This window comes from Camelus ferus, chromosome 11 (genome assembly GCF_009834535.1).
Source record: "Camelus ferus isolate YT-003-E chromosome 11, BCGSAC_Cfer_1.0, whole genome shotgun sequence".
Lineage (NCBI taxonomy): Eukaryota > Metazoa > Chordata > Mammalia > Artiodactyla > Camelidae > Camelus > Camelus ferus.
This window is the reverse complement of record NC_045706.1, coordinates 63,601,530-63,624,773: the sequence shown is the minus strand read 5'-3', so window position 1 is coordinate 63,624,773 and position 23,244 is coordinate 63,601,530. Positions and strand designations below refer to the sequence as shown.

The following is a 23,244-nucleotide window of genomic DNA, read 5'->3' as shown; positions in this document are numbered from 1 at the left end:
AGACCTCAGTGCACTTGGGCCCCAGAGCTGGAGTGCACCAGGGCGAGGAGCACAGCTCGGGCTTGGGAGGCCTGCCCCACTTACACTGCCTCTGACTTGGTTTTCCTCTTAAATATTAGTTGTTATTATTACTTTGGAAATAGGAACAAGTAACAGGTAAGGAGGCCTAATGATGAGAAAGGATTGTGATATAAACTGTAACCAGTGGAGGGACAATCACCACAGTCGTTAGAACTGCAGGTGGGCAGGTGTGAAGTGAGAAATCAGAGTCGTGGGGAGGGGATGGTGGTGAACTAGGGAGGTCTCTGCTTCTGGACAGACCAGAGCCCAGAGCGTCAGAAGGAATCCTCAGGATCCCAGCAAAGAAGCCTGGAGTGAGCCTGACCCTCAGGCCGGAGCGTCTGACCTCCGCGCTTCCCCTCCAGGCACTTCCGGCCCAGACAGGAAGTGGCCTCAGAGTTTGGGAAATCTGCGTCCACAGCGGGTGGCAGTGATGCGTCTGGAGCCGCTGAGATTAGACAGCAGGGCCCCGGATGCTGCTCTGAAAATTGCGAGAGAAGAGATATAGGTATTGTAGATTCTGAGCCCCCGGTTCCCCAAATTTCCAGAAGAATGTGCGGTTTATTTATCCCCTTAATCATTAAGTTCTGTGCAGGGGCAGTCCCGTCAACATTTATTGAAGCCTTGGTGTTCCTCACACGGTACAAACTAATGGTGTAAAGATAATTGAGACTTATTCCTGTCTTTCAGGATGCTTGCAGTCAAGTGGGAGAGACTGATGTGGAAAATACTAATTGTAGGATCTTAATTAGTGCCCCAAATTAAAGTGATATTTGACATTACAGTGGCAAAAGAAGAAATGATCAACTCTACATGTTGGATAGCTTAATATATAAACAACAAAAATTTAGGGAGGTGGTTGGGTAGTCAGGGAACAGAGATGGGATAGGGCCTTTCATCATAAAACTTTTTAGACTTTTTTTTTTGGCATTTAAAATCAGACTTTTTTAATATATAAAAACATAATAAGCCCCACAGCACTTGGACACTGACTGTCTTATTTTCATATACAGGTTGGGAATAATACATTTGCCATGCCAAAAAAAAAAAAAGACATGCTGAGTTTATTGAGCAAACTAAAGAGAAAAGAAAGTTTCCTGGGGGCATTTTTTTAAACCACCTGGGATTGAGAGCCTGCCAAACACTAGAAAGCTGGATAAAATAAATATGCACTTAGAAGCTTCAAATTTTGTACCTCTTGATCAAAAATACTTTTTTAAAAATTTTGCTTTGTGTATATATTATTTATCCAAAAATTATTTACGTAATTTTAGAACTGGATGGGCAAATGATGTAAAAAATAGCTACTCCTTATTAAAGGCTGATCTCTGGGTTAAGTGATTCCTAGAACAGGAAGCATTAAAAGAGAGACTTGAGAATAAGAAGTGTTCCTGATGCTAATTGCAGAGGAGGAGCAGGGGATTTTGGGCAGACGTGCATGTCGGTGCACAGAGTGGGGCATGCCAGTCATTGTTTTGTCTGCAGGGATGAGTCAGGAAGCATCTGGCAGGGCTGTGGAGGGGGAAAGGAGTGAAGAATTTCTTACCATCAGCTGAGGTATGGGGGGAGTGGTCACCAAGTCTAGGGAAGGTACACCAGTCAGATAAATCCAAAATTAATTTACATGGCAGTCAATGCCAAGCTGGGCTGTTATCCCAAGGGAGGGCAGTCCTAAAGCAAGCTGGTTCCAAATCATTTCCAAAGCCAAGGGCAGTACAGTTCAGGGAAGTTCAACAGGAAGTGGACCAGAGTAATGCACAAGTAAGCAAACGCAGCCCTCATATCACACCTTCACTCTGTCCCTGCTGTTTAGGAGATGAACATCCTGTGGGAACAAGATCACAGCACATCAGTGAGGACTACTGGTTCAACATGACCAGAGAAGGTTCTAGACGGTGAGAGGTGGTGGCAGGGAGGGAGGAGCAGAGCCACATGATTCAAATTGCTTTTTGCTGTGAACAATAGGAGCCTGACAGATTTTCAGCAGAGGAGCCCCCCTGGTCAGATTTCTGCTTTAGAAACAAAGGGAAGGGCTCAAAATTCTGAAATTATGATATCAGAGCTGGAAGGGGTGTCAGTCTGCACTGAATCCTAGCCCTCTCCTTGTGTAATAAGCACTGTGGCAACATCATCATATCCTTTCTTTAAAAACAAAATAAAGCAAAACAATACAACCACAAAATCCTTCCTGTTACTTGACCCTGGGTCACTATCCTCTTTCTAACAGACACACCTTAACTATTGGCACCTCGGTTTCTTGAGTCTGTCCCTACAGCAAGTCTGAGTCTTTATGTTTAAAGATACCTTCTAGAATGGTACTCTAGTGTCCTATTTTTTTTTCTTTTCCTTAGGACAAAGAAATGAATTAAATTAAGCCAGCAGAAGGCTTACGTCTTAGTTTTAGGTCATAAGTGTACAGGGGCCCAATTTCTGTCTTTCAGCACTCAATCTAATATATTAAGCAGATAGTCATTAAGATTTTAAGTGTTATAACAGAATAACAGAAGTGTCTATTGATTCATGAATGCACCCATGCATCCATCCATTCATCCATCCATCCATCCATGAATCATTTATTGAGGTCCAGGGGCTAAGCTCACTTAGATCACTGAGCTTACATTCTAATGGGGAAGACAGAGACCATATCCAGGTTAACAGAGAAGAATCACTGCAGTTCATAATACAAAAAAAAAAAAAAAAAAAAAAAAGAGAAAGAAAGAAAGAAAAAATGAGATGAAGATGGGGCAGGAAGGAAGTTGCATTTTATGTAGAGTGGATTAGGAAATTCTGTCAGAGGACAGGAGAGATATATAAGAAGAATGATAAAGTTCCAGCCAGGTCACAATCTGGGGCAAAAGCTTCTAGGCAGAGAGGACTGTACAAATAAAGGTCCTGAGGTGTGAATGGTCTTGGGGTGTTCAAGGAACAAAAGGAGGGGAGTGTGGCTAGAGCTCTTGACTGGGGAGTAGGAAGAGTGATGTGAAAGGCTGGGGGTGGGGGCTGCCTGATAGCTACAGCCCAGGGGTCTCTACCTGGGAGTCACTGCCCCTCACAGAACAAGTGGTATGTGAGTTGGGACTTGGGGGATAAAAAAATGCACATGAATCTAGTGAATATCTTGATGTGGGAGTCCTGGAAGGCTCAGGTTGGAGGCAAGGAAGTTAATAATAAAGATAATATACTGAAGTGTATTTGTCCCTAATTGTCTTCCGGGCACAATGCTGGGTGCCTGATCCCATTCAAACCTTATCATCTCTTCATTGGGTGGGTCCTCTGATTATCTTTGTTTATGAAAGAGTAAAGAGGTCAGTGGTCAGGTTTGGGGCTTGTTGACTTTGAGGTGCCCATGGGCATATAGGTGGAGCTGTAGAAATAAACTGGTGGAAACACACCTTGCTAGTCTCAAGAACTCTGTAAATGTTGAATGAAATTGGGGTGAAATATACATTTGGAAGGAAACCCTCCAGGGGTAGTACTTGAACTTGAGAGGGTAGATGAGTGTCTGTTTTGCAGCTTCCTGGGCACTGAGATGAGGTTGCTGAAATGCTAATTAAAATCTGCTTTACTTTCCAATAGGGACTTTTTATGATTACTGTGGTGACTGTATGTCCTTCCAGATCAATATGAGTCTCTGAATCTCATTTCTGTATTTAGGCAGAGGCTTTGTGCCTTTGTGAGTGGAGCCCACCTCCCACCAAAGATGTGACAAAGCTCGCTTGAGCTATAGTGTGGCCATGTGACCCAGACTTTGAGAACCAGTTGCACCTGCTCGAGCTTTGAAACAGGAGCTGGGTCGCACAGCATCTATTTTGGAGGTGTCATCCGACAGATTGGAAGTAGTGACCCAAGGCTGCAGGGACAGAGGTTCCAGGAAGGGTCCAATAACGGGTCGGGATCCTGGGGGTGCTAGCTGCACAACTGAACCCAGTAGTGTCTCTGTGGTCTATTCAAGTTCTCTCACTTTGGCTTAATTTTGTTTATATTTGATCTCTTCAAAAAACTGCCCAGTTCATTTACATAATCATATTTATTGTGTAGAATTGAACATCGTGCTCTCTTGTAAATTTTTAGTCTCCACTATGTCTGTGTTTATAAACTCTTTCTTCTTTTTTTTCTTTACATTCATAAAGGGACATATTTTATTAAATGACACTTAAAGATACATATCAAATATAACTTTATATGAAAAATTATGAAAAATATATGAATTTTGCTTAGATATAAGAAAGTGTGACATATGCACATTTTTCTCTGGTTGAACTTTAAAAAAATACTTTCTTATACATTCCTAGAAAATTCAGATTTTGTGTAGTGAGCTATGTTTGCTTTGTACTCAGAAAAAAGCAAGGTATTATCTGAAAAATAAACTGATATCACATAGCAACAAAAAGAACTTAAATTTATTCTGAACGTTGTATTTAGGCAGTTATTTTATGTAACTATAATAAGTCTCAGATACCCATCATCATACATCTTTACTAATTTCTTCAATGAAAAAATGTCTTTAAAGATGCCAGGTTCCCTACTACTTTGTAGAAAAATAACATTTATTTTATAAAATCTAAGAAATGTAGCTAAATTTCTCATAAAACGTTTGTATTTGTTGTGAATGTGTTAGTCAAATATTTCCCAAATGTGTCAGTGTTATTGATATTTTATAGAAGTGAAAAAATGCTCTTTTCTCCTTCAAAGCTGTAAAATAATTTTGTGGTCCTTTGATATATAATATAATATAATATAATATAATATAATATAATATAATATAATATAATACAATACAATACAATATAATATAATATATCTGTATATATTTCAGGGTATTATGATGAAATTCCTTCCATCAGAGCAATAAAAATCAATACTCAGATATGGTTATTACCCTTTCCTAGCTCTAGTGCTATTTGTGTTTGATCTCTTTTTTTCTTGGCCTGACTTAAAGAGGTCTGTCTGTTTTATTTTTATTTTTAAAAATAACCAGCTCTTCGCAAAGGGTTTTTAGGGCAATGAAATTATTCTGTATGATACTATAGTGGTGGCTACATGTCATTATGTGTTTGTCAAAGTCCATAGAATGTACAACATCAAGAGTGAATCCTAATGTAAACTATGGACTTTGGTTGATAATAATGTGCCCACGTTGGTTCATCGATTGTACCAAATATGCCACACTGATGAGGGATGTTGAGGGTAGGGGAGTATATATGTGTGAGTGGGGAGAGCTATGTGCGAACTCTTTATTTTCTGCTCAATTCTGTTGTGAACCTGAAATTGCTCTAAAAGAATAAAGTCTATTAAAAAAAATAACCAGCTCTTCATTTTACTTATCCATTAAGTACTTTTCCCCTTTATTTCTTTAATTTCTGAGTTTACTATTTTTCACATTTATTTGGTTTATTTTATTATTATTTTGACACATCCTTTTGTTTGGATGCTTCATTCAGTTATTTCACAATTTTTGCTTCTAAAAAGTAGTTAATTCTGAACTTTTCTGCTAGTTACTACCTTGACTAAATCCCATGGGTTTCTGTATGGGGTATCCTAAATGCAGTCCAATTTCAATTTTGTTTCCACATTTAGCTCCAGATTTATTTGAATGTCCAGGTGCTTAGAGTTGTTGACTCTTCTTTTGTTATTAATTTCTAGTTTTATTACATTGTGGTTAGAGAAAGAAGTTTGAAGGATTTTAGTTTTTAAAAATGTATTAAGATTTTTTTGTGGCTTAGAACATGCTCAGTTTTTGTCAGTGTTCCAGATATATACAGTGGAATATATATTATATGTTGAGATAATAGTAACACATACATATACACACATAAACACATTGTCAGGTGCATATATTTGTATATTTAGTCTGATGGTTAGCTGTATTAGTCGAGTTCTGGATTTATTTTAGTGCAAATTCATTGAGGCAGACTTGTTCATTTCATTCTCAGCTCTCTCCCAAATATCTAACAGGATCTGACTAGGAATTAAGTAAATATTTATTGAATGAATTAAAAAAATTTATATCCTTAGTTTTATTTCTATATGAAGCATCATTTTCAAAGTTGTACTAAACTCTTCTGTTTTGATCATGTAGTTTTGTTAAATTTGTCTTTATTTAAAATGTATTTTAGTAAGGTGTTCTTGAAGCTTTTGGGCACTTGAAGATTTGTGATATTGTATATCATTATTCATTTAAAAAGTACTTACTGAGTGCTTGTTATGTTCTGGGAACCATGCTAAACACTGGAAATACAATGGCAAATTAAAAAAAAAAGTTTCCTGCATTTCATGATTCATACATGTATTGTTACGGAAACAAATAATAACAAAATAAATAAGTAAATGTTAGTTCAAAAGAATTCTGATTGGTGCTCTGAAAGAAACCAGGGAACACCTGTTAAAGACAGCAGGGATGGGATGGTCAGGAAGTCCTGCCGGTGATGGGGATGTTGAATTGGAGGCTAAAGGACAAGATGAGTGACCCCTCGAAAAGCTGGGGGGTTGGCCCTCCAGGCAGAAGGAACAGTACCTTCTACTACTATGATGTCACTTCCCTCTCATTTCATGTTTGGCTTGACTTCTGCATTAGCAATATTGATGCCTCAGTTTTCTTTTTGTTGGTACTTAACATGATACACGTATCTATCCATGCAGTCATACAATCTGTACAATTAGGTATCAGTGTTTTTATATCATTTTTAATGGTCTTATAAATAAGATAGGCATCTTGGATTCTTCCCTTCCCTTCACCCCATGTGTAAATTTTTGATTTGTTGTAGGGAAATTTAGTCCGTTCCCACTGGTAATAATCTCTGATAGATTTGGTCCCATTCCTGACATTTTTATAGATTTTTTTTTTATATTAGCCTTTAGTTTTCAGTGCTGGTTGGCCTCTCTGTTGAGTTTTATATTGGGCCTTATTTATTTCTTGTCCTTGAACAGCTGTGTTAGAGAGCAGCCTTGTTTTTGTGTTAAGCCAAACGATTACTTTTGAATTTCTCTGAGCATGCTAACTGAAATCATTCCTCCTCCCAGCTTTGTTCAGATGTAATTAACAAAGAAAAATTGTATATATTTAAGGTATACAATGTATTTTGATGTATGAGTACATTGTGAAATCAAGCTAAATGAACACAATCAAGCTAAATTAACAGCTCTCACCTACATAGTTATCTTTTTTGAGAACAATTAAGATCCTACTGTCAAATTTCTAGTATATAATACAGTATTACTAACTATAGTCACCACACTGTATGTGAGATTCCTAGAACTTGTCCATCTTGCAGAACTGAAACTTTGTATGCTTTGACTAACATTTCTGAGCAGAGTCTGAGTCTGAGTTTCTGGTCCTCTGATGGGAATCTCTCCTGCTTCATGCTTTTAAACATTTGCTATTATTTTCATCTTTTTTTTCAGTTATTTCAGTGGGATCTGGAGAGGGAAGTAACACATGGCCTCTTTTGCCAATGGGGTCAGAAATCTGCATATAGACTTTACTGGGAGATAATATAGCAATAGTGATTCATATCTTTTCCCTTCGCAATTTGCTGACCACAACAGGAGGGCTAAGGCAGAGATTCCAGAGTCGGAATTAAAAAATCAATGAGGCTTAAAGAATGTAGATTTAAGAGTCTACTGGGTTGTAATTCATCAGTCACATGGGATGTCTCAGGATTCTGACTCAAATGAACTCATAAGAAAATTCTCTCTTTTCTGCTCGGCACCAAGTCAGTTCTGCCAACTCACAGTGGCATCTCCTCTGGACCAGTGTTTAACCTGGGATTGTGGGGCTGGGTGGGGGACAGTTGCTTACCGGGGAGCTGTGGGGGAGCCCTGAGAATAGGGCTAATAGAGTCATACTCCCTAGTTCTGCAGTAATACCGCAGAGGGAGACGTGAATGGGGAAGTCATGACGGGGTCAGTATTGGTGACAAATGGCACAGAGGCAGGGAAGTGCAGGGTTCATTTGAAGAAGAAAGAAGAGTCTCATGCAACTGGGATGTGAGGGGGTGTTGGGGGACACTGTTCAGCAAAGCTGAGTGGTGGATCCAGGTATTTAAGAGTCTTACTTGCTGAAATAGTTGGATTGTATTTAACAGGCAGTGGAGAACCACGTAAAGCTCTCAGGAGGGCAGCAGCACGATTAGAGAGGTGGATTAGGTGCCAGTGTGTGCCATGGGGGACAGACGCTGGTTATTTGGGGCAAATCTAGGAGTGCACCTCAGGGCAAGGTCGGTGTGGGCAATGTGGCACTACTCAAGCAAGCTGACTGGCAGGAGGGATCCTGTGAGCTGTCACGGGTCTCAGCAGGAGAGCAGAGCACGTGGGACCCTTTCTCAGAGCTGGGCTTAGGCTGGGAGAGCACTGCAGGGCAAGATGGGCTCTTGCCTGGAGGAGCCTGGTCAGAATCCCAGCAGAAGGAGCGCATCTGTGCTCATGAGGACATGGGCTGGACGAGAGGAGAAGCAGGGTGACGCACTGTGTGGGAGAGTCAGGGACACCGCTGGCAGGGAGCGTCACAGCTCTGGGGCCACGGTGATTCAGGACCCAGCATGATGTCGATCGCTGAGTTCTCTGTCTGAGGTCATGGGGAGAGTTAACCAGGATGGGGAAGAGAGGAGGCAGGGCATGCTTAGGAGAAAGAAAGTTGGAAGGATGTGGAATTTGAGGTGCCTGGGGATCCCACATTAGGTATGTCCGGTAGGTGAGTGGGAACATCCACTTACGCACTGGAAATGGGGCTCTGGAGCCTTGAAGAGGAGTCTGGAATTGGGTCCTTGCCTGAGTGATGATTATGGTGGTGATGGGAGTCTGTGAGATTGTTCAGGCTGAAGCAAAGAAAACAAACCAAGGTTGAGGTGAAGACAGGAAGGATCTAATACATACTTGAAGTATGTCTCTATCTATAAAGGGCATTTTATTTCATGTACAATGAGAATTTCAGCATTTTATTAATAGTAGTGTTTAAAATAAATGAGTCAGAGGGAATCTCAGCTCAACATGAGAACTGCGGGATGGGCAAGCCTGGTTGCCTGCCTTTGTGAATTGCTTGCGGTACAATTGGGCCATTCACTCTGTTCCGGGCACACTGTGTGTTTCCTCCTTTCTGGATTAGATCTATTTACTAAGGAAAACAATCCATTTCTCAGGGCTTCAGTTTTATGTACTGTTGATCTATTACTATATTTCACTAATCTCTTTCCCACAGCCAATAGTTTTTACTGCCTGGAACGAAAAACAACCTACAGCATACCAAGGCACAAGTTAAAGAAAACCATCTATGCTTTCAGTGGGAGGAGGTGGGAACGAACAGTCCACCTACTTGCTTGGAAGGAAATGTGGCCTAAAAAGCTATTTGACTTTGTATTCACTTTTCAACTAGTTGTATTGGCCTTATGTTTTTCATTATACTGTAAATCTCTTTACCATATTGAAAACTGAGGAACACATTTCTTCTCCCTGGTTCCATGCATCTGAAGACCATAGATGGACAAGTGTACAAGTGCCAGTGGAAAATGACTTTTCTGGAGTATCAGATTTAGTCCTCAGAGACAAAGAGGACTCCATGTGTTGAGCAATAAATATGGATTCTGCTGTGTTTAATTAAGGTAATTTTCCTACTTAGCTCCATATGTGGAGATGAGATTCCATTTTATTGTGCCTGAAAGAACACGTCCTTCCAAATACATGTCACCAGCATGGAATGTGACCACAGATCAGCCCATGATGATACCCTGTTTCCTAGAGAGAGAGGTTCTAGCCCCGTCTTCTGCTCATGTGCAGTTTTCCATTGCATGACTGTGACTTGTAAGATGACAGAGTCCAACCATATAGATGCCAGATAGCAAAGGGAGGGCAGGGAAGGGCACGGAGTTGAGCCATTTGAGGGAATGGTTGCTAAATGATGTGTTTGTGCCATGTAGAGAATCAGTGAACAAAGACTTCGATCACCCAGGAAGACCAAGATTCCATGCTCCTGCCCTCTTTCACAAAGTAATTGATAAATGTTAGGAGGATCACCTTGAACCTCCATACCAGTCTCTGAAAAGAGTGTCTGAAAGCAGCCTTGTCATCATCAAGTACACATGGCAAATCCTAGGACAAAAGGGAGCTGACAGCCACTTTGGATATGGCTGAATTCCCTCCACAGGTTTCATGTTACAAGGTGACCCAGTCTCTACTTGACTATGTCCAGAAAAAGGAAATGCAACCTCTCAAAAGGAATCCCATTCCCCTTCTGGAGAACTGAGGCTGTTAAAGCGTCTTGCTTATATTACTGTGACAAATTCCTTTGCTCCGAGTCTTTCTCTCTTTTGTTCTGGTTCATTCTCTTAGAGAAACATGGAGCAAACAGAATATTCCTTGCTAAGGCCAGCTAGCAGACCCCAGGCATCCAAAGTAATAACACGTGTCCTTGTCCTCAAGAACATCATGACTGAGTGGAGAGAGGGTGAAAACCACAAACTCCCCAAGGTTAGGGTCACCTCTTATTCATCTGTATTTTTAGTGACAGGTATAAAGCTGGTACAAAGCAGGTACTCCTCTAGATAGTATTGAAAGATTTGATGCACACAATAACTACATTACTTTTCTCCAATTATTATGCCCCACCTCAAACTCTGGGACTTTCTGTGTCACCTTTCTGTGGAGCTGTAGCTCCTGCTTCCTGCTTTTCCACTTGGCTGACAACATCCATGCTTTCTAAGGCATTAGTGCTCTACCCCGATTGGCCATGTCTACACATGCGTTTGTGTAGTGTCTGCCTAAGGACCACATCCCCCTCCCTAACCAAGGAGCATGTGAATGCAGGAGCACCTTTACAACGCATCCCGCTGCTCTATAGTTAGTGATTTTTGGATGCTCCCTCTACACTGCTAGGGGAAGTAAGTGGTGGTCTCTGCTCTGTGACAACAATTCAGTCTGCTAAGAAGATAACATAGATATACAAGGACTCCCAGGACAAAGGGGTGACAGAGGAGTGGTGCAAACTGGCCTTGGAGTGGCAGGAAGAGTAATATGCAATGTTAGCATGCTGTCCAAGGGTCCTTGACATGGCCGGAGGAACTTCACACCAGGAGGGGAGGTGGTAAGACCACTGGTACGTAGCCTTACTAAGCAGCATGTATCAGAGACTCATTACTATGTCAAGAAATGTTCAAGCTCCTCTTGGGGAATTCATTCATTCGTTCAGTTGCCAACAGAAACTCCACAGTGTGCACTGTTTTAGATGGGGGAGCAGTGCCCCAGTGCCTGACGGCCTAGATGCCTGCTTTCTAATCGGGTGGGACTGAGCATAGCAAAACACACAAATTAAATAATTGTGGTGAGACTTCGAAGATCACAAAGTAACATTTTATGGTAGGCAAGACAGCCGGTTGGGGAAAGCTTCATGAAGAGGTGACTTCAGAGCTGAGACTGAATGACAACAAGGGGACCAGCACAGTCCAAGGCTATAAGCAGGAGTGGTGAGCTGGCCATGATGCTGGACTCCCAGGGGAAAGTGCACCAAGGAGGAGAGGAAGAACAGGAGTCTGTAGACTCTCTACATTGGTGCCCTTTTCCTGTCATTGAGGAGTCCAGTGGCATTCTTTATTGGTTAGCACCTGGCTAGGATGGCCAGACTTAGCCAATAAAAATATAGGGCACCCTAGAATGGCCATCACTGGAAAGTCTACAAATGATAGATGCTAGAGAGGGTGTGGAGAAAGGGGAATCCTCCTACACTGTTCGCGGGAATGTTAATTGGTGCAGCCACTGTGGAGGACAGTATGGAGGTTCCTTAAAAAGCTGGGCATTTATCCAGAGAAAAATAAAATTCAAAAAGACACATACACTCCAATGTTCACAGCAGTACTATATACAATAGCCAAGACATGGAAACAAACCAAATGTCCATCAACAGATGACCAGATAAAGAAGATGTGGTACATATATACAGTGGAACACTACTCAGCCATAAAAAACTAATAAAATAATGCCATTTGCAGCAATATGGATGGACCTGAAGACTGTCATTCAAAGTGAAGTGGGTCAGAAAGAGAAAGAAAAATGCCATAGGGCATGATGTATATGAAGAATCTAAAAAAAAATAGCAATAATGATAAGGATATAAATGAACTAATTATTATTTTGATTTCTTGAGTATGTGTAAGCACATTTGACTGTCTTTTATGATTGGATTACTGCATTCTGTTGTTTCTTATTTTGTAGTTGGCTTTATTCCTTTGATAACTATGTAAGTTTAAAAAACTAAAGATCTAATCTGTTCTTAGAAACAATAATTAATACATATATGAAAACCCAAAAAAATGTGCAGTATACTGTTTATATGCATTTACATGCAATATAATGTGTATGTGCAGTCGAACTGTAATAATTCTATATAATAAAACTGGAAAAAATATAGGGCACCCCATTAAATTTGAATTTAGATAAACAAAAAATAATTATTTAGTATATGTATGTCCCACACAAAAGGAAATATTAAAATTCTCTGTTGCGGAAGCAAATACAGAAATGGATAGAAGAAAGGAGAGAGAGAAGTCACAGACATCATTCCTAGACAGAGGGAGATGGCAAGGTAGAAAACCTCTAGGTTGACTGCCCTCCCATCAGCCTCGCAGAGACCAGTCTATCCCGTGGCCAGCGATGAACCCAGCCCAAACTGTGGACAGGTGGTTGAGTGGCTGAGAGTGTGGTTGACCAAGTCCCGTCCTTCCACCTTTTAGGACCCACTACAGAAGTGAACAGTGGGGGATCCCTGCCCTCACTCTGGACCAGTATGGCCAGGGGCAGTGTATCAGAACAGCCCTGCAGAGCCAGGGCCCTGGGACCAACGTGAGCTTCATACCCACTGGGATGCCTTGGGCAAGTTATTGAACTGAGGGTAGCAATCCCTTGATCTATTTAAAGCAGATAAGAGAAGGCTAAAATTCCCTAAGGCTATTGTGAGGATTAAATGAATTAATATAGCGAAAGGCAATCAGTTAAATTCCTGGCCCACTGTAACTATTTTTTTTAAAATACATATTTCTAAAACAATATAGTATGTGTTACTGCTTCTTTAGGTCAGACTATATTGCAGATGACTTAAGACCAGGCAGCAAATTTGAGGTGGAGCCACGGTTATCAAAAAGGCTGCCCAGACCACAAAGCTAATTTATCTCAATCCTAGCAGCAGCAAATTCCTGTTATTGTAATGAATCACAGCACAAAGGCACACAGATGCAGGGGGCTGGGCTGTGCAGCCTGGGTAACGAAAAGCAGATACTTGTAATGTCCTAACGATGTGTGTAGCAACCGAACCTGTAGCCTGGTTACACAAAACAGGCTGTAATGAAATCCAGCTTCTTTATGGAATATTTTCCCTAAATGATAAGGTATTGCATATGGCTCTTTCTCCTTGTGTAGCAGTTCCTTCCAAAGCAAACATTTTAAAGATTTTAACTGAAGTTGGAAAACTGAAACTGGCCTCAGTAGAAGAATGTCAAAGCCATCTACTAGACAGTCACTGCTCCGCAATCTAAAACACGCAGAGCTGTATGGCTCAAAATAATTTAATCGTAAAATACTGTTTCCTGGATCTGAAGAGAAACATTTCTACTTGGCCACTGGCGCTTTCTGGAGAAAGGCACTATATATCTGCAGCGTGGTAATAGTAATTTTGAATTTCAAAGAGAAAAAAAACAAAGCAGGGATTTTGGAAAACAAACTTTGAAAGGATCATCATTTCAATTCTTTGCAGATGATTTTGAAGGTTATGGTTTAAAAAGCTGGGCCAGAAAATGAGAAACATGGCAATCAGTTTGAAGGAAAAGAATCAAATTTTGCTGTTTGGCTTTTATTTTGAACATACTTAATAAGGACTTTTCTGTACCATGAGAGCAAAACCCCAAAGCACCAATGTTGTTGGGGAGAGTCAGAGTCAAATCAGGCAGCACATTAAAGTTCAGTGTTCAGTGATGAGGACCACATTTCTGAGAAGTTTCTCAGGAAAGAATCTTTATATAGATTTTTTTTTAGTTGAAGTATAGTCAGTTGCAATGTGTCAATTTCTGGTGTATAGCACAATGTCCCAGTCATATATATATGTATACATATATACACACACACACACACACACATATATTAGTTTTCATATTCTTTTTCATTAAAGATTATTTCAAGATATTGAAAATAGCACCTTGTGTTATATAGAAGAAATTTGTTTTTTTTAATCTGTTTTAATATAGCACCCTGTGTTATATAGAAGAAATTTGTTTTTTTAATCTGTTTTAATATATAGTAGTTTATATTTGCAAATCTCGAACTCCTAAATTTATCCCTTCCCACCTGCTAACCATAAGATTGTATACTACATGTGTGAGTCTGTTTCTGTTCTGTAGATGAGTTCATTAGTGTTTTCTTTTTTCTTTTTTTAGTTTCCACATATAAGTGATATCATATGGCATTTTTCTTTCTCTTTCTAGCTTACTTCACTTAGAATGACATTTTCCAGGTCCATCCATGTTGCTGCAAATGGCATTATTTTATTATATTTTTTACGGCTGATTAGTATTCCATTGTATAAGTATACCACTTCTTCTTTATCCAGTCATCTGTTGATGGACATTTAGGTTGCTTCCATGACTTGGCTATTGTATATAGTGCTGCTATGAACATTGGGGTGCAAGAGTCTTTTTGAAGTAGGGTTCCTTCTGGTTAGATGCCCAGGAGCGGGATTCCTGCATCATATGATAAGTCTATTCCTAGTCTTTTGAGGAATATCCATACTGTTTTCCACAGTGGCTGCACCAAATTGCATTCCCACCAGCAGTGTAGGAGGGTTCTCTTTTCTCCACAGCCACTCCAGCATTTGTAATTTGTGGACTTTTGAATGATGGCCATTCTGGCTGGTGTGAGGTGATACCTCATTGTAGTTTTGATTTGCATTTCTCTGATAATTAGTGATATTGAGCATTTTTTCATGTGCTTTTTGATCATTTGTATCTCTTCCTTGGAGAATTGCTTGTTTAGGTCTTCTGCCCATTTTTGGATTAGGGGTTTTTTTTTTGTAGATTTTTAAATATATGTATATATAATATATATTCTTACATATATATAATATGTATGTATAATATTCCAGTTAGTTCTGGAAAATAGATTCTGATACTGCTCCATTCATTGGATATAAGTTTGATCTTATTTTACTGTTAATTGACGGCTAATTTTAAAGCTTTTTTGGGGTATAAAATGATGCTCAGTGAGCATGCAGGGTTTTAAACATGATATATTCTCATATTTAAAAAATAGTTTATGCCATATACATGCCTGTTTTTTAGTAGTTGTCTACTTAAATGAAAATTTTTAGCTTTTAGTTATGGATTCACACATACATTAATAAATCAATTTGTTCATGAACCATTAATGAGCATTTTTTAAATGGGCCTCTGAGTTGAAAATTAAAAAAAAACTTTATTAGGTGTTTATTATTAAGTATTAGGTATTTATTATTAGGTATTAGGTATTTATTAACCTGAAGAAGGATAACCCAGGTAAACAAATGGAACCAAGACTTGAACCGCAGTCCTGTGCCTCCCTCACCTCTCCTCCCTCTCCTCCTTACCCTCTCCTCCCCTGCCCGCCTTCCCCTCTCCTCCCCCCTCCCCTCCCCGCCCTCCCCTTTCTTTCCCTCCCCACTACATTCCCTCAGCTTCCACACCTGCCCTGAGAGCAGCTTCCTGATAGATGCTCAGTCACTCATCCAGGACATTCCATTAGATGCACCTCACTTGCATGCTTGTGGAAAAATTCCACACAATCTTGAGGCAATTTTATATGATTTTCAGCAGACATTTTACATGATGTTTCCCTAATTACTGTTTTCATAAAACAGTGTGTGTTTAGACCTCCAGTTTTGGCCTCATTACTCTAATCTGGCTTGTGCCTGGTTAAATAGCTTATTCAGTAGATGTGGACTGAGAATTATTTCTGTATTTTGACTACTTGTATAGAGCTTTGAGATTTTTCAAAGTGGTTTCATATAGATAATCCTGTTTCACCTTGGCAACAGTTATGTGAGCTTTGACTTGTCAATGTCCTTATTTATAACAAGGAAAAACTGAGGAATGGAGAAATTGAATAGTATAAGATCCAACAGCTCTCCCTCTGATCCCATTCATTTGGCTGTCACATCGGTCCAGTGATTCTCAGCCCAGGCTGCCCATGAGGATCACCTGGAGTTTTAGAGATCCCAGTGCCCAGGCTGCACACCAGTCCAAATAGATCAGAACTTCTCGGGGGAGGAGGAATCAGAATCAGTAATTGTTAGACTTCCCCAGTGATCCCACTGTGTAGTCCAGACTGAGAACCGGATCTCTGGATCAAGCACCTCCTTTCCCTAAATATTTGCTGATTAGTTAATACATCCCAATATTACCGTCTGTGCCAAACTAGGAATATATCCTGAGAAGCAGGGCTCAGAACTGCATCCCAGATTTTATTGACAAGATGTTCTCTCTAGCTGTTACCTTTGACTTGCCTTTTAGTGCCAGATTTTCTAAGTGTCATTCTAAGAAAAGGAGGATGGGGTGGAAGCAGGAATCCCTCTTCTCATCAGAAAAATCAACACCCGTTTTTCCTCTCCTGGTGATGAATCACTGCCTCATGTTTCTGGAAATATTGCAGCATTCCATTCAGATTTGAGTTCGGATAAGCCAAAGTGCTTCCTCAAAATTCACCACTGGGAACAGCTCACAGACTCACTCACTCTGTTTACTTCCTCTCTTCCTTAATCTAGTTCACACATGTCTGATTGGTTTTATCAGATGGGACACTTTGTTGTTCTGTCCATGGACCCACTTCTCCAGGGACCAGAAGCTTTAGGTTTGCAGGCTGTGGTTTCCATGGAGGTGTGGGGCTGAACTTCTTTCCATGGTAGCTGGCCTTGGACTGCACTCAGAAGAGCCCTGGCGCTCTAGAACGGGAGACTTGGGCAACTCCCTCTCACACAGACCCACTCTCCTTGGGGCAAATGCAAGAGAAACCAACTGGGCAGTGTGCCCTCAGTGCATGGTAAATTTCCGTTTTACGGCTGTTAATCCAGGAGGCCAATCCTGTAGCAATCTAAAGCTCGAGAAAATCAGTCTTCTGGAGAAGTCCAAGGATACAACTTAGGGGATTTAGTAGGTAGAGCTGCTAAATTGGGTCTGGGATCATACAGAGGAGCATCTTCCATTCAGATCTAGATCTGGAATATTGACCAGTGGTAGGTATGTTTTCTAAACCTGTCCTAGTGTGTTAACCAAACAGAACAGAGTAAGATTCTGAGACTCAAGAGGTGACATGACTAAAGAAAACTATGCTTATTTTTATATATTTGTATTTTTATATATTTATTTTATTTTAAAATTTTCTTTTATATAATTTATTGTTGTGCACAAAATGATATCCAGTGGATAAGCCCAAGTTTAGAATAGGTGACATATATATTAGCAAAAATAAACATTTTATCTCCTAGATCCATTCCAGTTTCTCAGCAGCTATGAACTTCAGTGCAGACTTTCAGCCCATGGGATAAAGAGCAAACCAAGCCATAAGAGTAGGGCCAGCACCAGGGTTCAAGCCTTCTGGGCATCGCTGGAGGTTCTGAGTCATGCACTAATAATTTTCATATGGTGCTCGACAATACTATACCTAAAACAGCAGACAAGATAACCTCTCTCCGATTTTTGCTTTTGATGAATAAATATCTACAAGAGAAATTGCCGGGCAGAAGGCATTAATGCAGCTTTTGCTACATATAAATAGGAAGTGTGAGCCTCTTTCCAGGCCCTCCAGCAGTGAAGAGGAAGGAGAGTCTTCCTGAGCTTATCCACAAGGGGACTATGGGATATTCTTTAATGTGTTAATTTTGTCAGTAATTTGTAGACCTTGGTGTGCTTTTAAAATATGCACTGATTTTATCACAAGTGAACCTGTGCTCCTGTTTTTCTCTTACACAGATTGACCATCTCTGCTCCCTTCTTTCCTTTTTTCCTCAAACTTTCTGCTCATATCTTTGGCCCATTTGGTTGGAGTATTTTATTTTTTTCTTACAGACTTATAAGAAATTCTTAATTTAATGATAATGCTAAGTTTTTTCTGACATGTACTTTACAAATATTTTTCCAGTTTATCACATGCACTTAAGTGTTTGACCAATAATTTTTTTTGGGGGGGAGGAAGATAATTAGGTTAATTAATTAATTAAAAATTTGTGTCTGTGTGCATGTGGGATGTAATTAGGTTCATTTATTTATTTATTTTAATGGCAGTACTGGGTACTGAACCGAGGACCTCATGCATGCTAAGCACACACTACCACTGAACTATACCCTCTCCTCCAATAACTTAAAACATATTTTAAAAAATTTTACATGGTTTTATCTCTTAATTATTTTTCTTTTTTTCTTTTGGTTTCTGTGGTACATTCCTGGGTGTCCCTCTCTATGTTGAAAACTCTTGGTTTTTTTTCAAAGTTGGTAATTTTAGCTCCTGTAATGGGAAGGTTTTTCAAAGGAAAATCTTGACCATTTTTACATGGAGCCTGGTATTGTTTTTGGATAAAACATTCTATTCCTTTACGTCATCACTTCTTTTCAGATTTAACTTTATTGTGGAAAATATTAAACAGACACAGAAGCAAAACAAATAGTATAATGAAACCTGATTTATTCATCTCTCAGCTTTAATAATGATCAGCTCAGGCATTCTTACTTCATCTGCCCCTTACTCTTTTCTTCCCCCTTTGAGACAAATTCTAGATATCCTATCATTTCACCCATAAATACTTCAGTTTATCTCTCTAACACAAAATGTTTTTTAAGAACAAAGTCACTGTATCATTTTTACACCAAATACAATAATCATTAAGGTAGTCACATAAAATTTACATCAAACTATCTTTTTTCAGCTACTTTGCTGGATTCATGGTCAAGACAAAGTCCCCACCTATCACTTCACTGATGTGTCTTTCGGGTCTTTTTTAATTTGTAATGGTTCTCTGTCCCTTTTTCATGCATATTTGTTGAAGAAACTGGGGCATGAGTCATTGTCCTACAGAGTGTATTATGTCCTGGATTTAACTACTACCCTCCTGTTGAACAAGTTTTTATCCTCTATGCTTCCTGCAAATTGGTGGTTATAGCCAAGGCGCAATTAAATTCAGGATTTTTTTTTTTTGCAAGCATACTTTATATGAATTGGGAGTTGTAGATTTGCAGATGCTAGCTATTACATATAAAATAGATAAACACCAAGGTCCTACCGTATAGCACAGGGAATTATATTCAATATCTTGTAGTCACCTATGATGAAAAAGAATATGAAAAGGAGTATAAGTAAAGAATACTTTATGTGAATGATATGCACTTTCTATTGCATCATATTGGGAGCCAATAACGTGTGTTCATGTCACTTTTATGTTATTAAGATTGATTGGTGAGTTTAGGTGTTGTGGACCTAGGAATCACCAATTGTTTGCGTTTCTATTGATAACTTGCTCCAGAATTCAGGGGCAATAGGTTGGAGTCAGAAACACCTGGGTTCAAGTATTGGTTCTGCCAGTTACTTGTCCTGCTTGGGCTAAGTTGCCCAGCCTCTCAGACTTTTCAAGGCTTACTCGGCTCTGAGAAGCAGATAATTCGTTTTGTGTGTGGGATGTTCTTGGAACGGGGTGAGTTCTTTGTGCAGGGCCTTGGCATGGTGTGAAAGATTATTAGCAGTGACTGACTGCCATTGATTTAAACAGATAGAATTAGTTTAGATGATGTTAAAGGTCTTTCCAAATCTGAGGTTCTAGGATGAATGATCAGGCAGCTTCTATAGTTGGGTTACTCATGTGTTCAGAGAAAAGCTGTGGGCAGAAGGCTCTCATCCATCTGTAGTAGCTCAATAGAGATGACAATTCTGCCAGATTTGGGTCCTGTGGGCAGAGTTGAGAGGTCTATAAATCTGCATTTTCTTTTCAAGTCTTGGTTTGTAACAGCTCACCAAATGTGTCACCAAGATGAAGATAGATTGTAATGATTACATTTTGGTAATTCACTAAAATTTACTGAAATTAATGCTCAGTCATGTTATAGGCCAGACTCCATCTGGCTTCAATCAGTGGCAGACAAAGCTCCATGCCTGGATAGAAGGATTGAGTCTGTGTCTATGCAGGAAAGGCTGTGTGCAGATCCACAGCTGAACAATTACCTGGCAGACAATGCTGTAGTGGATGGTGTAGTCCTTGTAAGGCAGGTAACTCCATAGCTGCCATTCGTTCACAAATATTGTGAACACCTTTTATGTGCCAGGCACTGTTCTAGGTGCTTAGGATAGATTACTGAGCAAGACCAAGGTCCCTGTCCTCCCGGTGCTGAAGCATATTGACATTGGGAGATGTGTAGCCAACAAATAAGATATAATCTATAAATTATAGAGCAAGTCAGAAAGTGATATGAATCATGGCAAAAAAAAAAAAAAAAAAAAAAAAAAAAAGGTGTAGAGTGGACTAAGGGGATTTGGAATGCCCTGGGAAGGATGTGATTGAAGTTTTGGGTGGGATGGTCAGGGCAGGTAAGACAATGACAGCGTCTTCAGACTCCATACACTCAGTAAACTATTTGCTTGGCACTGATCTTGGTCCCGAGTTAAATTGCCATGCTCAGAAGGTCCACTGTGCCCTGACATTGCTGCCCTGGATGCCCAAATCATAGGGCTGCCCCTTCCTCTGCTATCTGCTCTCTGCCTTCTAGGTAGTCCTGGACCCTCTCACCCTCTTAGGCTTGTCTTCAGGCCATGATTTCAGCTTCAGCTCTTCTGGAGCTCACGGTACTTCATTTATTCCCTTAAAGGCACCTTCTCCTTCTCCCCCAGCCCTATAGGAACTAAGAGGCCTCTTGGCCCCATCACTTTGCCAGGACAATATTGCTCCCCAGAGAAGACTTTGCACTGAGAAGTTTTGGGCATTTCTGGAGGAACACTATGTCATCATCACTACCATTGTCATCACCACCATCATTATCACCATCCCCACCACTATCATCATCTCTACCACCATCATCATCACCATTACCATCATCACCAACTTCTCATCCCCAAGAGTCTGATGGAGAGTGTCACGCGTAAGCCACACATGGACTTGGTTGACAAACTCTCCTGAGCCTGGCTTGGTGGGTGGGCTGACCAAGTCTTTTGTTTCACACAGGAAGACAGCTTTGTGCAGGCCCTTGTTTAACCTGGTTTTCCCTCTTTAGACAGAGAATTTTCACCAGATGAATCATGCCTAACACGCTTGCTGGAGCCAGAGATGTTTGGCTTCCCAAGCTGTTTACTACAGCAGAGACTTTGTCTCATAAGTGTTCTTAGGAAGTGACAACAGACAGAAAATTATAATTGTTTTTGCCTAAAAAAAAACCTGGAGACCTGGAAATGAGCCAGTTCTGGGCAGAAGGGAGTTCCTATCTGCTGGCCTATTCAATGTCATGCAGAACAACAACTTCGGAGTTGCCCTGGTGACATGCCCTCTATGCAGTGAGGTGAAGCACTTCCACCTGCGTTATCTGGGTGGCCCTAATCACGGCCCCAGCAGGTGGCTGTTGTCACTTACTGCCTTCACAGGTGTAGCCCTCAGACTCAAAGCCGTGCACAGTAAGGAGAAGGCTTGGGAGTTGTTCCCTCATCTCCCCATTTGAAAATCCGGCTCATTCTGAGCTAGGCTGGTATTTTTCTGCTTGTTCTCTGTATTTCCTTCATGTCATGTGGTTTGATGGACCTGCACTTATTTTTAACATTTCACCCTTGAGCAATGGAGACCCTAAGAACACTTAATGATGTTACCTGGAATTTACTTTCACCCAACAACTTGGAGTCAGAGAGGACTGAAAAGCTCATTCCCTCTACGCTGCCTCCCCCAACCCTGTCTCCCTCAACCCCAGTGTACAAAGGTGGAGAGTGAGGCCAGGAGGGCTGAGGAGGGTTCCCCTGCAAGGCCTGGCTGCTGGCAAGCCCTTGACCCTGGGCCAGCTCCTCACCTGCACCGTCTTGCCCGTCCATCCTTGCTCTGATGACCAGCTGCCTGTGGCATTCTCTGATCATCCAAGGAGAGAGCTCACTGCTCATACATGAGGCAGTGCTCAGTATGTATTATGTCTGATGGAATCAAATGGAACAGGTCTGTGCCACAGCTGTGCCAGGTGGGCCCCCGCTCCCTCCCTCGGCTGACTTCCTCCCATTGCCTCCTGGGTTTGAGATGGGAGGGGGCACTGAGGGACTTGGGGAGGGAGGAGAGTGTGGTGGGTAGGGCCTGGGTTTGGGTTCTTACAGCCCGAGTGTGGGTCAGGTCATTTAACTCAGATGCTAACTTCCTGTGCTCTTTGCTTTGATTTTGCACCTTGAACATGGCTCCATTGGTCTCTTTTCTTTTTGTGATACTAGAGATGATCTCTGGTACATCATGGAGTGACTGCTCAGCATGCCCTCCCGCCCAGCATGAGAGCAGGTCCTGACATACCATCTTGAGCCCCGGGGCCCTTCAGAGGTCTCCACAGCAGATCACTGCATGCATGCAGCTGCAGCCCAGCCTGGGGAAACAGCCACGGGGGAGTTGAGGAGACCAGGAAGAACCTGGGGCCCAGAGAACACGTCCCGGTGTGCAAGAATGCTGCAAAGAAACACTGTCCTGTGACAGCTGACCCTGTTTTTAATCCCCAGTGATGTGTCTGGAGAAACTGGATATATTTGTTACTTTGAGAGACAGACGATGTCTCATCACTTAATTAGCATCTCGGCTAGCTAGTGTGATCATTTACTTTTTTCCACAAATTTCTTGGCAATTTCTATTTCTTCATACCCAAGTCTTCTCTATTAAAAACACACTGCAGAACAAAACAGTTGTAAAAATTTCCTTCTTTGAATTCCACAAACAAGACAGGTGCATATGCCCTTCCTCAGACTCGACCGAACCCTCAAGCTGTTCTCTCCCTGCGCTCTCTCAGCACGATTCTCCTTCAGATGGTCTGGGACTAGCTGCTGCTGGCTCTGACTTCCCTATTCTGTCTCCAGCCCCTTCCATCCAGCTCCTGCTCCTACCAGCGTGTGGAAACTATGCCCTCCACACCCAGAGGATCTTAAGCCTCACCCTGCAGCCTGACCCTTGCGTCCCAGACTGCTGGCCAGGCTGTTTGTCCTTCTGCG

The 23,244-nt window shown here is 41.0% G+C and overlaps 1 long non-coding RNA gene across 1 annotated transcript in view; it reads left to right on the top strand.

Annotated features, from left to right (window-relative positions):
* The window catches only part of LOC116667247, a 175,584-nt gene extending 152,659 nt beyond the window's left edge, over nucleotides 1–22,925 (top strand). The window contains exon 3 of the long non-coding RNA XR_004324059.1: nucleotides 22,486–22,925. This is a non-coding gene — a long non-coding RNA (uncharacterized LOC116667247). The remainder of the gene's footprint in view (nucleotides 1–22,485) is intronic.
* Nucleotides 22,926–23,244: the final 319 nt, after the last annotated feature.